The sequence below is a fragment of the Bos indicus genome, chromosome 25, assembly GCF_029378745.1.
Source record: "Bos indicus isolate NIAB-ARS_2022 breed Sahiwal x Tharparkar chromosome 25, NIAB-ARS_B.indTharparkar_mat_pri_1.0, whole genome shotgun sequence".
Taxonomy (NCBI): Eukaryota; Metazoa; Chordata; class Mammalia; order Artiodactyla; family Bovidae; genus Bos; species Bos indicus.
The window spans coordinates 21,126,253-21,140,518 of NC_091784.1; the positions used below are offsets into that span (position 1 = coordinate 21,126,253).

At 39.8% G+C, this 14,266-nt stretch overlaps 1 protein-coding gene across 5 annotated transcripts in view; it reads left to right on the top strand.

Annotated features, from left to right (window-relative positions):
* LOC109578495 (transmembrane protein 180-like) overlaps positions 1-14,266 on the top strand; it is a 43,393-nt gene that overhangs the window by 25,535 nt on the left and 3,592 nt on the right. The gene's annotated exons all lie outside the window — the stretch shown is intronic.

A 14,266-nucleotide genomic window follows, 5' to 3' on the forward strand; every position in this document is an offset into this window, starting at 1 on the left:
AAGGTAAAAGATCTACTTCTAGGTTAATTTTTGGCATGTAGATGTCTAATATCATTTGTTGAACCTGTTCCTCATTTTATTTGCTCCTTTGTCAAAGATCAGTTGATTGTATTTATGTGGGACTATTTCTGGCCTCTCCACTCTACTCCACTGATCTGATTATCTACTCTTCTGTCAATATCACAGTATATTTTTTCTCTTCCAGTTTTACTGAAATATAATTGACATACAGCTGAATAAGTTTAAGGTGCAAAGCCTGATTTGTCTTACATACAACAGGAAATGACTGTCACAAGTTTCATGAATATCCATCATCTCATATATTGATAGACATAACAGTGTCTTATTACTGTAGATTTATAATAAGTCATGATGTCAAGTAATACCAATCCATTGACTTTATTCCTTTTCAGTACTGCATTGGCTATTTTTCATCTTTCTCATATAAAACTTATGATCAGTTTGTTGATACCCACAAAATAATCTTCTGGAATTTTGTTACAGCTTGTGTTGAACCTATAGATCAAGTTAGGAAGAACTAACATCTTGACAGCACTGAGTTTTCCCTATCCATGAACATGGAATATCTGTTTATTTAGTTTATCTTTGATTTCTTTCATATTTTGTTAGATTTATATCTAAGTATTTCATTTTGGGGGGTGCTAATGTAAATGGTATAGTACTTTTAGTTTTAAGTTTCATTGCTGGTATGAAAGTGAAAAGTGAAAATGTTAGCCACTCAGTAGAGTCTGACTCTTTGTGACTCCATGAACTGTAGTCCACCAGGATCCTCTGTCTATGGAATTCTCGAGGGAAGAATACTGGAGTGGGTTGCCATTTCCTTCTCCAGGGGATCTTCCCAACTGAGGGTTTGAACCGAGGTCTCCTGCATTGCAGGCAGATTCTTTACCCTCAGAACCACCAGGGAACCAGGAAAGCAATTGATTTTTGTATGTTAACCTTTTAACTTGCAACCTTGCTATAAATGCTTGTTTGTTTCAGAGATTGCTTTTTTGTTTTGAGTTGTTGGTTCTTTTGGATTTTCTACAGACAGGAATTGATTTTTTAAAGTTTTCCTTATACCCCTCATATCTCTATTACAAATATTTTCAAATATACAAAAAGGTTGAAAAAGTTGTACAGTGAAAACATATACTCACCACCTAAATTCAACTATATCTTACTATATCGATTTTGGCACATACAGATAAAAGTATCCATCCTTTTACCTATATATATCAGGTCATTTTGTTTTTCTTCAGAACTTTTAAAAAATTTTATTTATTTTTTAATTGAGGATAATTGCTTCACAGAATTTTGTTTTGTCAAACCTAAACATGAATCAGCCATAGGTATACATATATCCCCTCCCTTTTGAACTTACTCCCTATCTCCCTCCCCTGTTTTTCTTCATAACTTTTTATTATGAAAAATTTTAAACAAAAATTGAAATAAAAATATTGAGAAAATCCAGGCACCCACTCCTTAGATTCAACAGTTTTGAACTGTGCCCTATCAGCTTTATCTGTGTTTATGTGTATATAATATGTATTTCTGGAGAAAGGCATGGCAACCCACTCCAGTATTCTTGCCTGGAGAATCCAATAGACAGAGGAGCCTGGCAGGTTATAGTCCATAGGGTTGCACAGAGTCAGACATAACTAAAGCGATATAGCATGTATATATGCATAACATGTATTTGGTTAAGTTGCAAATGGAGTAGCATGTCATATATCTTATAGCTTATGTACATCTTATAGTTTAGCTTACACGTCCTAAAAATAAAAGCATCTTGCTTGAAGAGTTTTGAGCACCGTAATGACCTGATTGGACTTACCGTTTAATAGCATCCTTCTGGCTGCTGTGAGAAATAGGTGAATGAGAGGAGTGAGACATGGGAAACCTGAAGTTTAATAACACATGATATATTATTGTGCTTGATGGCAGCTGGAGGGAGGTGAGACTGGAAAGGTCGGGGGCTGAGGCTGCTTTTACAGTCTCTCAGTCATATTCATCAGCGTGTCCCAAATGTGATGACTTTTAAACTTCTGTTATGTGAGTACTCTATGTACTATTATTTACTTAACATTTTTCTTTAAATTTATTTTAAATCATAAACTTAAAAATCATAAGCAAAAGTATACATGATATATATGTAAAACTGAATCATTTTGCTATATACCTGAAACTAACACAACATCGTAAGTCAACTATACTTGAATAAAAATTAAATTAAATTACTTAAAAAGTATACATGGAATCATTTATTTGGTGGGTTTCATTTTCTTAACAAATTTAAGTTCTTAAAATAAAAAGAACTATTGTGTATCATCTGCAAATTATCACATGTACTACCACGAGTACAGACACTGTACTTTGGGAAAGACTACTGGAGGTAAAGGAAGTCATTGAAGACTTTTAAACCTGGGCAAGACATAATCTGAATTTTGTTTTAAAGTATTCTATAAAGGACTGGAGGGGGGAGAGAATTAAACCCTAGTTACTGGTCACCTATTATAGAAAAAGTGCTCAGGATACAAAGATAAATAGGTTGCTGCCACTGAGGAGCCTACAGTCTAGTAAAGGTGATAGATTATAAGGACAGGCAATTTCAGAACAGAGTGGTAGGTGCCATAATTAGAAGTACATACAACATGTAACAGTGGCTAAAATGTGGGTGTGATAGACACTGCTTCAGAAACCAAGTCCGGGAAAGCTGTACACAGGAAAAGATGCTTCAGTCATTTCAGGGGAGACAGTAATACTATAATGAAGACATTAATACTATAAATGAAGACTGGAAGTAACCGGGGAAGAGAATGAATATTGCAAAGCATGGACATGTGAAATGATGGGGCATTCATTCAACAAATATTTACTGAACTTACCTGTATACCAGCTCCTGTGCTGAGCCCAAAGAACATAGAGACGAGATGCAGACCCTTCTCTGAGTAAGCTCACAGTTAATGATAGTGAAAATCATAATGCTATGTGTTAGGTGTTATCGATATAAGTAAGTGTGGGATGCTGTGGAAGCACACATTATCTGAGCACATATTTCAGACTGGGTAGCAAGGAAATGATCTCAGATGAACTGTGAAAATGTAGCAGGAGTCTGTGCAAGTACAGAGAGGCCACGTGACATGCTTGGAGGAACTGCACATGGTTCAGCAGAGTTTGAGAAGTGTGGATTTGCTCCTTAAAGGAATGAACTATTATTGTTGTTAAACCAAGGGGTAATAATGTTATACTTGCCTTTGAATACATCACCCTGGAGATGTGGAGAATGGTTTGAAGTGAGGTTAGCCAAATCTTAGAGAAAGAATAATTTGAAGGCCAGAGTTGGTTTTATATGAGAAATGCTGATGAAGGCCTGAGCTAAAGCACTTTCATGTGGAAGGTGAGGAGAAGCCCGACCCTAGAGAGATTAGGGCATCAGAATCAACAGAATTTAGTAATCCTTGGATTTGGAGGCATGACTGATAATTGGGTAACTGTGTGTTAAGCAATGAGTGGCGTATATGAAAGAATTGTATGTGGACTGTTCTGGAACACATTTTTTGGTAGAACTTGAAGAAACTCTCAGTCTTAGCTTCTCCATCTAGCAAGTGAATGTTTTCTACCTCCAATAGGGAAGCTGCTTGAAATCCCAGTAGCCTTAAAAGCCTCAAACCATGTTGCAGAAGAAAACCATGGTGACTATTAATAAAAGGGGAGAGGAACAGACTCTGGGGTAGAAAGGACTCAAAGCTCATTTGCTGGTGGATGTGAGAGCAATGGAGAGAAAAAGAGTGCACTTACTTGGTGCTCCTCCAAATCTTCTTTGAGAAACACAAGCTCTAAAGCAATGGTTCTCAAGCACGTTGCGCACTGGAATCACCTGGAGTCTGAAAAAGCCCTGATACCCAGGTGACACCTTTGACCAGTGAAACTGGACTCTCTGGGGGTGAGATCTGGGCATCAGTACTTCTAAAAGCTCCCTCGCTTGTTCTAGTGTGCAGCCGATGTGGAGGACCTACAGACTGACTTCCTTGAAAACAGAGGCCCTGGAGACTAATTTTTGTTGACTCAGGCATAGATATGTTGACAACCAGACACGCTGGCAGGCTAGTCTTGTGATATCATAAGCATTTTTTAGAGTTATCAACTTGTTCAGGGCACTCAAGTATCATTTATCTTTGATAATTTGACGTTTGGCATCTCGTGGCCTCACATAGTTATTGCCAATCTGAAAGGGTCCGACTGAAGTCCAGAGGCAACTGTATACTTAGCAGGATATGGGCTGATGATCAGAGAGTGCTATGAGAGTCACCAGTGTGACAAAGTTAGCAAAAATGTCTATTTGAAGTAAATTTCCTCCTTGCAAGTGAGTTTTCTGATTAATATTTTACTATTACAGTATACAGAGCTATTTGGTTCAGGGATATTATTCTCTCCAACTGTGAATTTTGAAAGATGGTCTGTGACTCTTTGTTATAGTTAGAGAAATGTTTGTTCTGCAGGGGGTAGATTGTTTTTCGAAGTTTAGTAAATCTATGCAGTAACCTGTAAATGTAATGGTTCAACTTGTTATTATTGGAGATTCATAAGAGAGGTACTTAGGCAAGAAAAGCAACATGTATTCTCTTCTAATTATAGGGGATAAGGTATTTCATGTAGTAATATTAGAAATTGATTGCCTGATTAGTTTATACATGCAGTTTCTATTTAAAAATTGCAAGAAAGTCCACACTTTTCATACAAAATAAACAACAGTGAAATTCTAGTGTATTATAGAAAAAGGACTACTCTGTCCATTTGGTCAATTAATTATGCTTGCATGCTTTTATTAGCAAACATTTGCGGGGTACCTACTGGATGTTAGCACTGAGCTGGAAGCCGAGATAAAGGAGTTGTACGACATGCTGCCTTTTCTCCTTTTAGTCGTTCACGTGGTGTTAGTGGGGGAGGCAGACCGGAAAGTCCAGGGCAATGAGCCAAGTCCAAGGTTAAGAGGCGCACACCGTGCAGGAGGAGCACAGACTTGGCCCTCGGGGGCTCAGCCCTGGGCTGACTCCATGTGGTAGCACTGTCTTTTAGCCCTGGCCAAATTCCTGCCGCTTGCTGCATATTCTGCAATAGAAACATACATTTTCCCAATGGTCAAAGTCTGTCAATTTCCTTGCTGAATTACAGTGTCATCTGTAAACACTTTACAGGAAATGTAAATAAGATCCTTCACATACCCAAATAGAGTCTTCTAGATCAATCTGCCATACATACAAATGTGTTTTTAAATATTATATATGCAGCCTTCCTTTTTCTTGTCTTTTGTTCTGGAAGCCTCACAATAGATACTTCCCAAATTATACTTGCAACAAAAGTTCAGGAAATGACTTTTCTCTTAATAACAGAGTAAACAATACTGTCTTCAACTCTAGTAAAGAAGCAGAACCAAGATGAGTTGCTTCAGGGTGAATATCTGACAAAAAAAAAAAAAAAAAACCTCAACTCTTGCTTTTTTAAAAAACAAATTTTAATTGCTGGAAAATTGCTTTACAGTGTTGTCATGGTTTCTGCCAGACAACAGGGCAAATCAGCCATAATTATACATATGCCACCTCCCTCTTGAGCCTCCCTCCCCTCCCACCAGCCCACCCTTAGATCATCAGAAAGCATCTGGCTGGGCTCCCTGTGTTACACAGCAGCTTCTCACAAGCTATCTGTTTGACACATGCTAGTGTATATATGTCTATGCTACTTTCTCCACTCGTCTCACTCTCTCCTTCCCCCACTATGGCCACAAGTCTGTTCTCTATATCTGCGTCTCAACCCTATGTTTTTTAAATAACAAAAGCATTCTTGGTATTTAACTATATGTAGTTAATCATTAGAATCAATTTTAAAACTGTTTTTTGAAAACAAATACTTGCCATAGAGATTTACCATAGTGACAGCCTGGAGATCCTTGGGCATGAATCTCTCCTGATTTCTGTTTCATATTAGGATGAAATCAGTAGTCTTATTTAGTGTTAAAGATTAAGTTACCTAGGGTAGAAATGAACTAGTCTTATGTATTATACTTGGTTCTGGTGGATTTTGTTCTCTTAAAGTATCAAAACTATGTTATACTGTTGATTCTGTTGTAGTTATAATATGCTTATTGTGAATTTATTAAAGTTTTACATATTCTTGCTTTATGAAGCTATTGATGAAGCATAGAGGATTAAAAAGGAAAAAAAAATAGCCCTTTCTCTGAGGAGTTTATGCATCTTGCTATAGTATCACTAGGAGAGCTAGAAATACTCAGCAATTTAGAACGCTCCATGTGTTCAGAGCCTCAAATTTTGTACTTTGGTGAGACATGACTTTCACCTTCCCCATCACTGTCTGTTTGGGAACAAAAGATTAAAATATATACAAAATATCTTACAGTTGTGGATATGAACTGTGTACATATAAGGATATGGGCTTCCCAAGTGGCTCAGTGGTAAAGAATCCACCTGGCAATGTAGGAGCTGCAGGAGATGTGGGTTCGATCCCTGGCTTGGGAAGATCCCCTGGAAAAGGAAATGGCAACCCACTCCAGTATTCTTGCCAGGATAATCCCATGGACAGAGGAGCCTGGTGGGCTACAGTCGTGGGGTTGCTAAGAGTCAGACATGACTGAGCATGCACGCACATATAAGCATGTATGTTCGTTGGGGTTGCTAGAATGAATATTGGGATAATAAGTCTTTTTTTTTTTAGAATTTAAGAAATGTTTATTATTTGGCTGCACCAGGTATTACGTGCTACATATGGGATCTTTGAAGCAGCATGTAGGAACACCTTTTACTTGCGGCATGTGGAATCTAGTTCCCTTACCAGGGATCACATCTGGCTCCCCTGCATTGAGAGTGCAGAGTCTTAGCCACTGGACCACCAGGGAAGTCCTGGGATAATCAGTTTTTAACAAGCTTCTTATAGTAAGTCCATATTCCAACTGTGATGAACATGTGAGCACTTGTAGCATTCTAAATTATTTGTAATATTTTGCCCAAAAGATTCTAATTGAAGCTGAAAAACTTTATTAATAGTGTCAGAAATGAGGCTGTGATGTGAAAATTTTTGTGTAGGAAATTTCTATCTGGAATTTCATAGGATCATAATAATATATATCCTGTGTTTTGCCACAGAATTATCAATGTTGTGTTGATTTTTTTCCCTATGGCTTACTTCTCTTCCTCTATAAATAAGGGTCATAATGTTTCATTGCAAAGGGACCGCCTGAGGACAAGATTATGTCCTAAGGAGGATATAACCAAAACTAAAGATTTTTCTTTGGAGAAATATTATGATCTTATTTTTTTCCATTTAGTCTTTATAGTTGGAAACGTTAACAATAGCCTCCAACCTCTGGGAAAGAAAAACAGGTGTATCAGAAGTTAAATCCTTTTTTTTTAATATAAATTTATTTATTTTAATTGGAGGCTAATTACTTTATAATATTGTATTGGTTTTGCCATACATCAGCATGAATCCACCATGGGTGTACACGTGTTCCCCATCCTAAACCCCCCTTCCACCTCCCTCCCCATACCATCCCTCTGGGTCATCCCAGTGCACCAGCCCCGAGCATCCTGTATCATGCATCGAACCTGTACTGGTGATTCGTTTCATATATGATATTATACATGTTTCAGTGCCATTTTCCCATATCATCCCGCCCTCGCCCTCTCCCACAGAGTCCAAAAGACTGTTCTATACATCTGTGTCTCTTTTGCTGTCTCACATACAGGATTATCGTTACCTTCTTTCTAAATTCCATATGTATGTGTTAGTATACTGTATTGGTGTTTTTCTTTCTGGCTTACTTCACTCTGTATAAGAGGCTCCAGTTTCATCCACCTCATTAGAACTGATTCAAATGTATTCTTTTTAATGGCTGAGTAATACTCCATTGTGTATATGTACCACAGCTTTCTTATCCATTCATCTGCTGATGGACATCTAGGTTGCTTCCATGTCCTGGCTATTATAAACAGTGCTGCGATGAACATTGGGGTATGCGTGTCTCTTTCAATTCTGATTTACTCCGTGTATATGCCCAGCAGTGGGATCGCTGGGTCATAAGGCAGTTCTATTTCCAGTTTTTTAAGGAATCTCCACACTGTTCTCCATAGTGGCTGTACTAGTTTGCATTCCCACGAACAGGGTAAGAGGGTTCCCTTTTCTCCACACCCTCTCCAGCACTTACTGCTTGTAGACTTTGGGATAGCAGCCATTCTGACTGGTGTGATCCACCAAGTTCCTCTTTCTAACCGTTTGGCTGTAGTGGGTCTTTGTTGTGCACAGGCTTTCTCTGGCTGTGGCACGTGGGCTTCTGTTGTCGTGACTCAAGGGCTTCTTGTGGCAGTGCTTGACTTTCCCCCGTGTGGTCCCTGGGCTTCTCCTGTGGAGCGTGGGCTCTAGAGCACACAGGCTCAGTCGTTTGAGTAGCTGCAGCACACTGGCTTCTCCAGTTGCAGTGCATGGGCTTAGCTGCCCCACGGCATGTGGGATCTTAGTCACCCAACCAGGGATTGAACCTGCGTCCCTTGCATTGGAAGGCAGATTCTTAACCACTGAACCACCAGGGAAGTCCTTCTCAAGCTATTCTTTCTTGTTCTTGATATTTGTTGTAGACGGTTGTCTCTTCACAAGACTTTCTGAATTCATTTCTGCAGAGAGTATATGACTTTCTCCTTCAAAAATGAGGGGTTTTTTCCCTTATAATAAATTTATATTATAAATACCTTTTTTTTTTCCCCTGGAGAGATTTTTAGTTTAAATCTAGATAAAAAATCTCAGCTCCAAACAGCTGTGGAATGTTGGGTGATGTAATAAACCTGGCTAAGCCTTAGTGTCTTCTTCAGGGTTATTGTGAAAACCAGTAGCAATAAGAGAAAAATGACAAACAGGGCCTGGCACACAGAACGTCTGCCCTGCGTGTTATGCCCTCACTCTTCTTACAAGGGGCTCATCAGGCTGACCCTGTGAGTGTGCTAAGCTGCTTCAGTTGTGTCTGACTCTTTGAGACCCTATGAATCACCCTAGAAAGGAGAAATTTCTTCTTGAGGAAGTAATAGCTCACGTGGACTCAGGTATTCTGGACCCTAATTCAAAAGACTGTATGGCCACAGAAACCATAGTTAGGTTTCTTTGGGCTTTTCCATCCTGGGCTCCTACTTCTTTGTAGGAGCACTCACAACACTGCTTTTGATATAAACTTCTTTAACAAGAGATGTTTATTTCTACACTACTAGCCATCAACATATTTCATTGATCCAATTGGGAAGCAACATTTCTAATTGTATACATTTTTGAGCTTATATTGATAGCAGAAAAGGAGAGTGGAAAGGAGGCCCACTTTGCTTTAGTTTTCAGATGTGGAAGAGCCCCAGTGTGATAGGTTTGGAGGTGACAGGATGACTTTTGTGGACCCCTTTACCTACAGAGCTGAATTTACAAATTGTTTAGCAAGGAAAGCTAAGCTAAGAAAGTAAGCTAAGATACCAGACAGTAATATTTTAGAATGTCATAAGCTGCAGGTAGATATTTTTCTTTCAAAAGTAGGTCATTGTGAGAGAAAATTGGGTGCAAACATTTTGCCATAAGCAAAGGTTCTTATTATAAGATAAATATATTTATCGTCTCTTTGCCTCCACTAGAACATAAACTTTGTTGAAAGTAAGAATCATTATTGATTTATTTACTCTACATTGTAAGAACCTAAATCAATAAGTGAGCAATAAATATTTGAGTGAATGAAATTATAAGCAGAGCTTCAGTATTATTTTTCTACCAGAGATTCATTTAAAAATGTTAAGGCTGGAACTGACTTTCTGAAAGCATAAAAAGGCCAACTGGTCACTCTGCTGCTGTTGAGTCACTAAGTCATGTCTGACTCTTTGCAACCCCATAAACGGCAGCATGCCAGGCTTCTCTGTCCATCACTATCTCCCAGAGTTTGCTCAAACTCATGCCCATTGAGTCAGTGATGCCATCTAACCATCTCATCTTCTGTCGTCCCCTTCTCCTCCTGCCCTCAGTCTTTCCCAGCAGCAGGGTCTTTTCTACTGAGTCAGCTCTTTGCATCAGGTGGCCAAAGTACTGGAGCTTCAGCTTCAGCATCAGTCGTAATGAATATTCAGGGTTGATTTCCTTTAGGATTTACTGGTTTGATCTCCTTCCCAAGAGTCTTCTTCAGCACTACAATTTGAAAGCATCAGTTCTTCAGCACTCAGCCTTCTTTATTGTCCAACTCTCACATCCGTACATGACTACTGGAAAAACCATAGCTTTGACTATACAGACTGCTGTCGGCAAAGTGATATCTCTGTTTTCAATACACTGTCTAGGTTTCCCTAGTAGCTCAGTTGGTAAAGAATCTGCCTCCAATGCAGGAGAGCCAGGTTCGATCCCTGGGTCGGGAAGATCCTCTGGAGAAGGAAATGGCAACCCACTCCAGTATTCTTGCCATGGAGAACTCCATGGACAGAGAGGAGCCCGGTGGGCTACAGTCCATGGGGTGGTAAAGAGTCGGACACGGCTGTGAGAATAATTTTCACTTTCAGGTTTGTCATAGCTTTCCCTCCAAGGAGAAAGTGTCTTTTAATTTCAAGGCTGCAGTCACTGTCTGCAGTCACCATCAGCCTTCTTTGGAGTCCAGGAAAATAAAAATTTGTCTTTGTTTCAACTTTTTCCCCTTCAAAAATTTGCCATGAAGTGATAGGACCAGATGTCATGATCTTAGTTTTTTGAATGCTGAGTTTTAAGCCAGCTTTTCCCCTCTCCTCTTTCATTTTCATCAAGAGGCTCTTTCCTCCTTACTTTCTGCCATTAGAGTGCTATCATCTGCATATCTGAGGTTGTTGATATTTCTTCCAGCAACCTTGATTCCAGCTTGTGATTCATCCAGCTTGGTATTTCGAATGATGAGCTCTGCATATATGTTAAATAAGCAGGGTGACAATATAGTCTTGATGTGCTCCTTTCCCAATTTTGGAGCAGTCCATTGTTCCAAATCTGGTTCTAACTGTTGTTTCTTGTCCTGCATACAGGCTTCTCAGGAGACAGGTAAGGTGGTTTGATATTCTCATCTCTTTAAGAATTTTCCAGTTTGTTGTGATCCACACAGTCAAAGGCTTTAGCATAATTAACGAAGGAAGAGTAGATATTTTTCTGGAATTCCTTTGCTTTCCCTTGGCAATTTGATCTCTGGTTCCTCTGCCCTTTCTAAATCCAGCTTGAACATCTGAAGTTCTTGGCTCGCATACTGTTGAAGCCTAGCTTGAAGGATTTTGAGCATTACCTTGCTAGCATGTGAAATGAGCACAGTTGTATGGTAGTTTGAACATCCTTTGGAATTGCCCTTCCTTGGAGTTGGAATGAAAACTGATCTTTTCCAGTCCTGTGGCCACTGCTGAGTTTTCCAAATTTGCTGGCATATTGAGGGCAGCAGTTTAAAAGCATCATCATTTAGGATTTGAAATAGTTCAGCTAGAATTCCATCATGTCCACTGGCTTTGTTCATGGTAATGCTTCCTAAAGGCCCATTTGACTTCACATTCGAGGATATCTGGACTCTAGATGAATGACCACACCATTGTGGTTATCCGGGTCACTAAAACCTTTTTTGTATAGTTCTGTGTATTCTTGCCACCTCTTCTTAATCTCTTCCTCGTCTATTAGGTCCTTACTGTTTCCATCCTTTATGGTGCTATCCTTGCATGAAATATTCCCTTGGAATCTTCAATTTTCTTGAAGAGATCTCTTTTTCCCCCCATTCTATTGTTCCCCTCTATTTCTTTGTATTGGCTTAAGAAGCCCTTCTTATCTCTCCTTGCTATTCTCTAAGTTCATCCGTATCCCAGTAGAGGGTATGCAATGTGAAAGAGGAAAAGAAATTCTCTAAATCATGGGCATCTCTCCCAGATTAGAATAACATCTTAAAAGAAAGAGGAAATCTTAAGAAAAGAGCAGGAAGATCAAGGAAATTTTTGAAGAGCATCAAGTGATTCAGTGAAGTAATATGGAAATGAAAATGGTTGCAGCTTCAGTAATAATGGTGTCAGCCTTGAAAGCACTGGGGGTTAGACTACAACATGGTATTTATCAAACTACCTTAGTCATTTAAATGTTCATTCTGCTGCCTTCCCTTGAACTTCCAGCCTACAGCTCTCTCCCTGTAATGTTGTCAGCACACTCACTGGAGGCTTTGTGCCTGCAGATTATCACAGATGTTCTCTACGCCTCCTCTCACCCTGGAAAAAAAGAGAAAAAGACAATTCTGTCTTTAAGATCAGAAATCTCCCAGAGAGAACCCATATCAGCTGGAGTCTAATTTCTTGATATTTCTGAAACTGGAATCTGCTATAACTAGAGAATGCAGAAGGACAATGGGTCCTATTGTTAAGCACTCAGATAAAAAGCACACAGGTGCCTCAGCCAAGCAGAAACCAGTCTTTTCATGAAACACTGGGCTTTGAGCACATACTGTATAATTCCTTGACTAGCAGTTCATGGTCATGGTTCTGTGGTTTTTTTGTTCACTAAAGGTCTTGATTAGGCCACTTCCTTTCTTTTTCTCTGTGTTTAAGAAGTGTGTGATTTAGCCTGTGACAAAGTGGAACTTGGTCTTCCCTGGTGGCTTCAGTGGTAAAGAATCTGCCAAGGCAGAAGATGCAAGTTCAATTCCTGGTTCTGGAAGATTCCCTTGGTGAAGCAAATGGCAACCCACTCCAATATTCTTGCTTGGGAAATCTTACGGATAGAGGAGCCTGGCTGGCTATAGTCCATGGAGTTGAAAAGAGGCAGACATGACTTAGTGACTGAACAGCAATACTAACAACGTGGAACCTGATTTTCCCTTACTTTTTGGCATCTTGCACCCACTGTTGACCCAGTCCCCCGATCTGGTCTGTCTTGTGGTTCCAGTCAGTGAGTAGTCAAAGGTGGGGAGAGAAGCATCATGTTTCTACATATCTACATCAAGTTCAAAAGTATCGTCATGACCTTGTCTTCTCATTCTCGAAATCTGTGATCAGTCTTTCAAACCTCCTGTGTCTTTCTTAGCAATGACCAATTAGAAATTACTGAATCCCGTCCCTATAGTGGTCGGAGGCCAAATTATGGTAATTTGGACATACGTGCCAATGGTAAAGATACAATTTTCAGGCCAGTTTAGCTGCAACTGACAGAAACTCAGTGGAAGTAAGATCAAATGAAAAAGGAACTTACCAGCTCATATAATTGAAAAGTCAGACAGATCTGGGCTTTGTGTAAGTAGTACTCAAATGATGTTAGGAATCTGTTTCTCTGCCCGTGACTTTCCCTCTGTGTTGAGTGCAAACTTTTACCACGTGGCAGCAAGGTAACCCCAGGTTTACATGGGCTTACAGACTCAGATCCTAGAGGAAACATTTGTCCCAGTAGCACAGCAGAAGCTCCGAGCTGGACCCTGAAAGGCTTTGCATGAGTCACATGTGCATTCCTGAGACAGTAGCTATAGCCTGACTCTGACCAGGTCTCGGTGTATGCCTGACATTGGGGTGGGAGCAGGGTAGTCGACGTCCAATGAATCTTCAGGACTGAAACAGGCTTACTGTGGAAGAGGGCAGAAGATTTTTCTTAAAGGAAGAAATGCTAGGAAGACAAAACACCATGTGCACCTAGAAATGAAGCTTTCCATCGATAGTCTGGGTGGAGCAGAAATGTAACTGCATCCTGACAGCATTATGGACTCCTCTGTTACTTCTAGAGGCTACAGTCAGCATGTGTTGGGAAGTCCAGTTGATGGCCCATGTCTTTGTGATTGTCTCAGAGCCCAGAAAGTAACAGCAGAGGAGCAAAGAATGGGAAAGTCATAGTCATCAATTCTTGGATTGAGTAGGACTCAAGGTGAAGAGTGGTTTTGTGAAGCAGTAATAGGAAGCAAACACAATCCAGTCCAGAGCGCCCAACTTTCCTGCCTGTGGCCTTTAGAGGTGGAGGTAGCAATGCTTGGATGTTTTCCCATGATTCTACTCAGAGGTCTTCTAGTTAATATCTACTTATTCTTCAGGACTCAGCTCAAATCCCACTTCCCTGGGAGAAACTTCTCCAGACTCTACCTGCAAATGCTCTGACTATGAGCTCCTATCTAATACTTTGCTTTTTTTCATCTCAGCATTTTTTCTTCATTTGTAATCATGGGTAAGTCAATCTTATTTATGATGACTTGATTAAGGTCTATCTACAGAACTGGGAGGTGGGCTCCATGAAG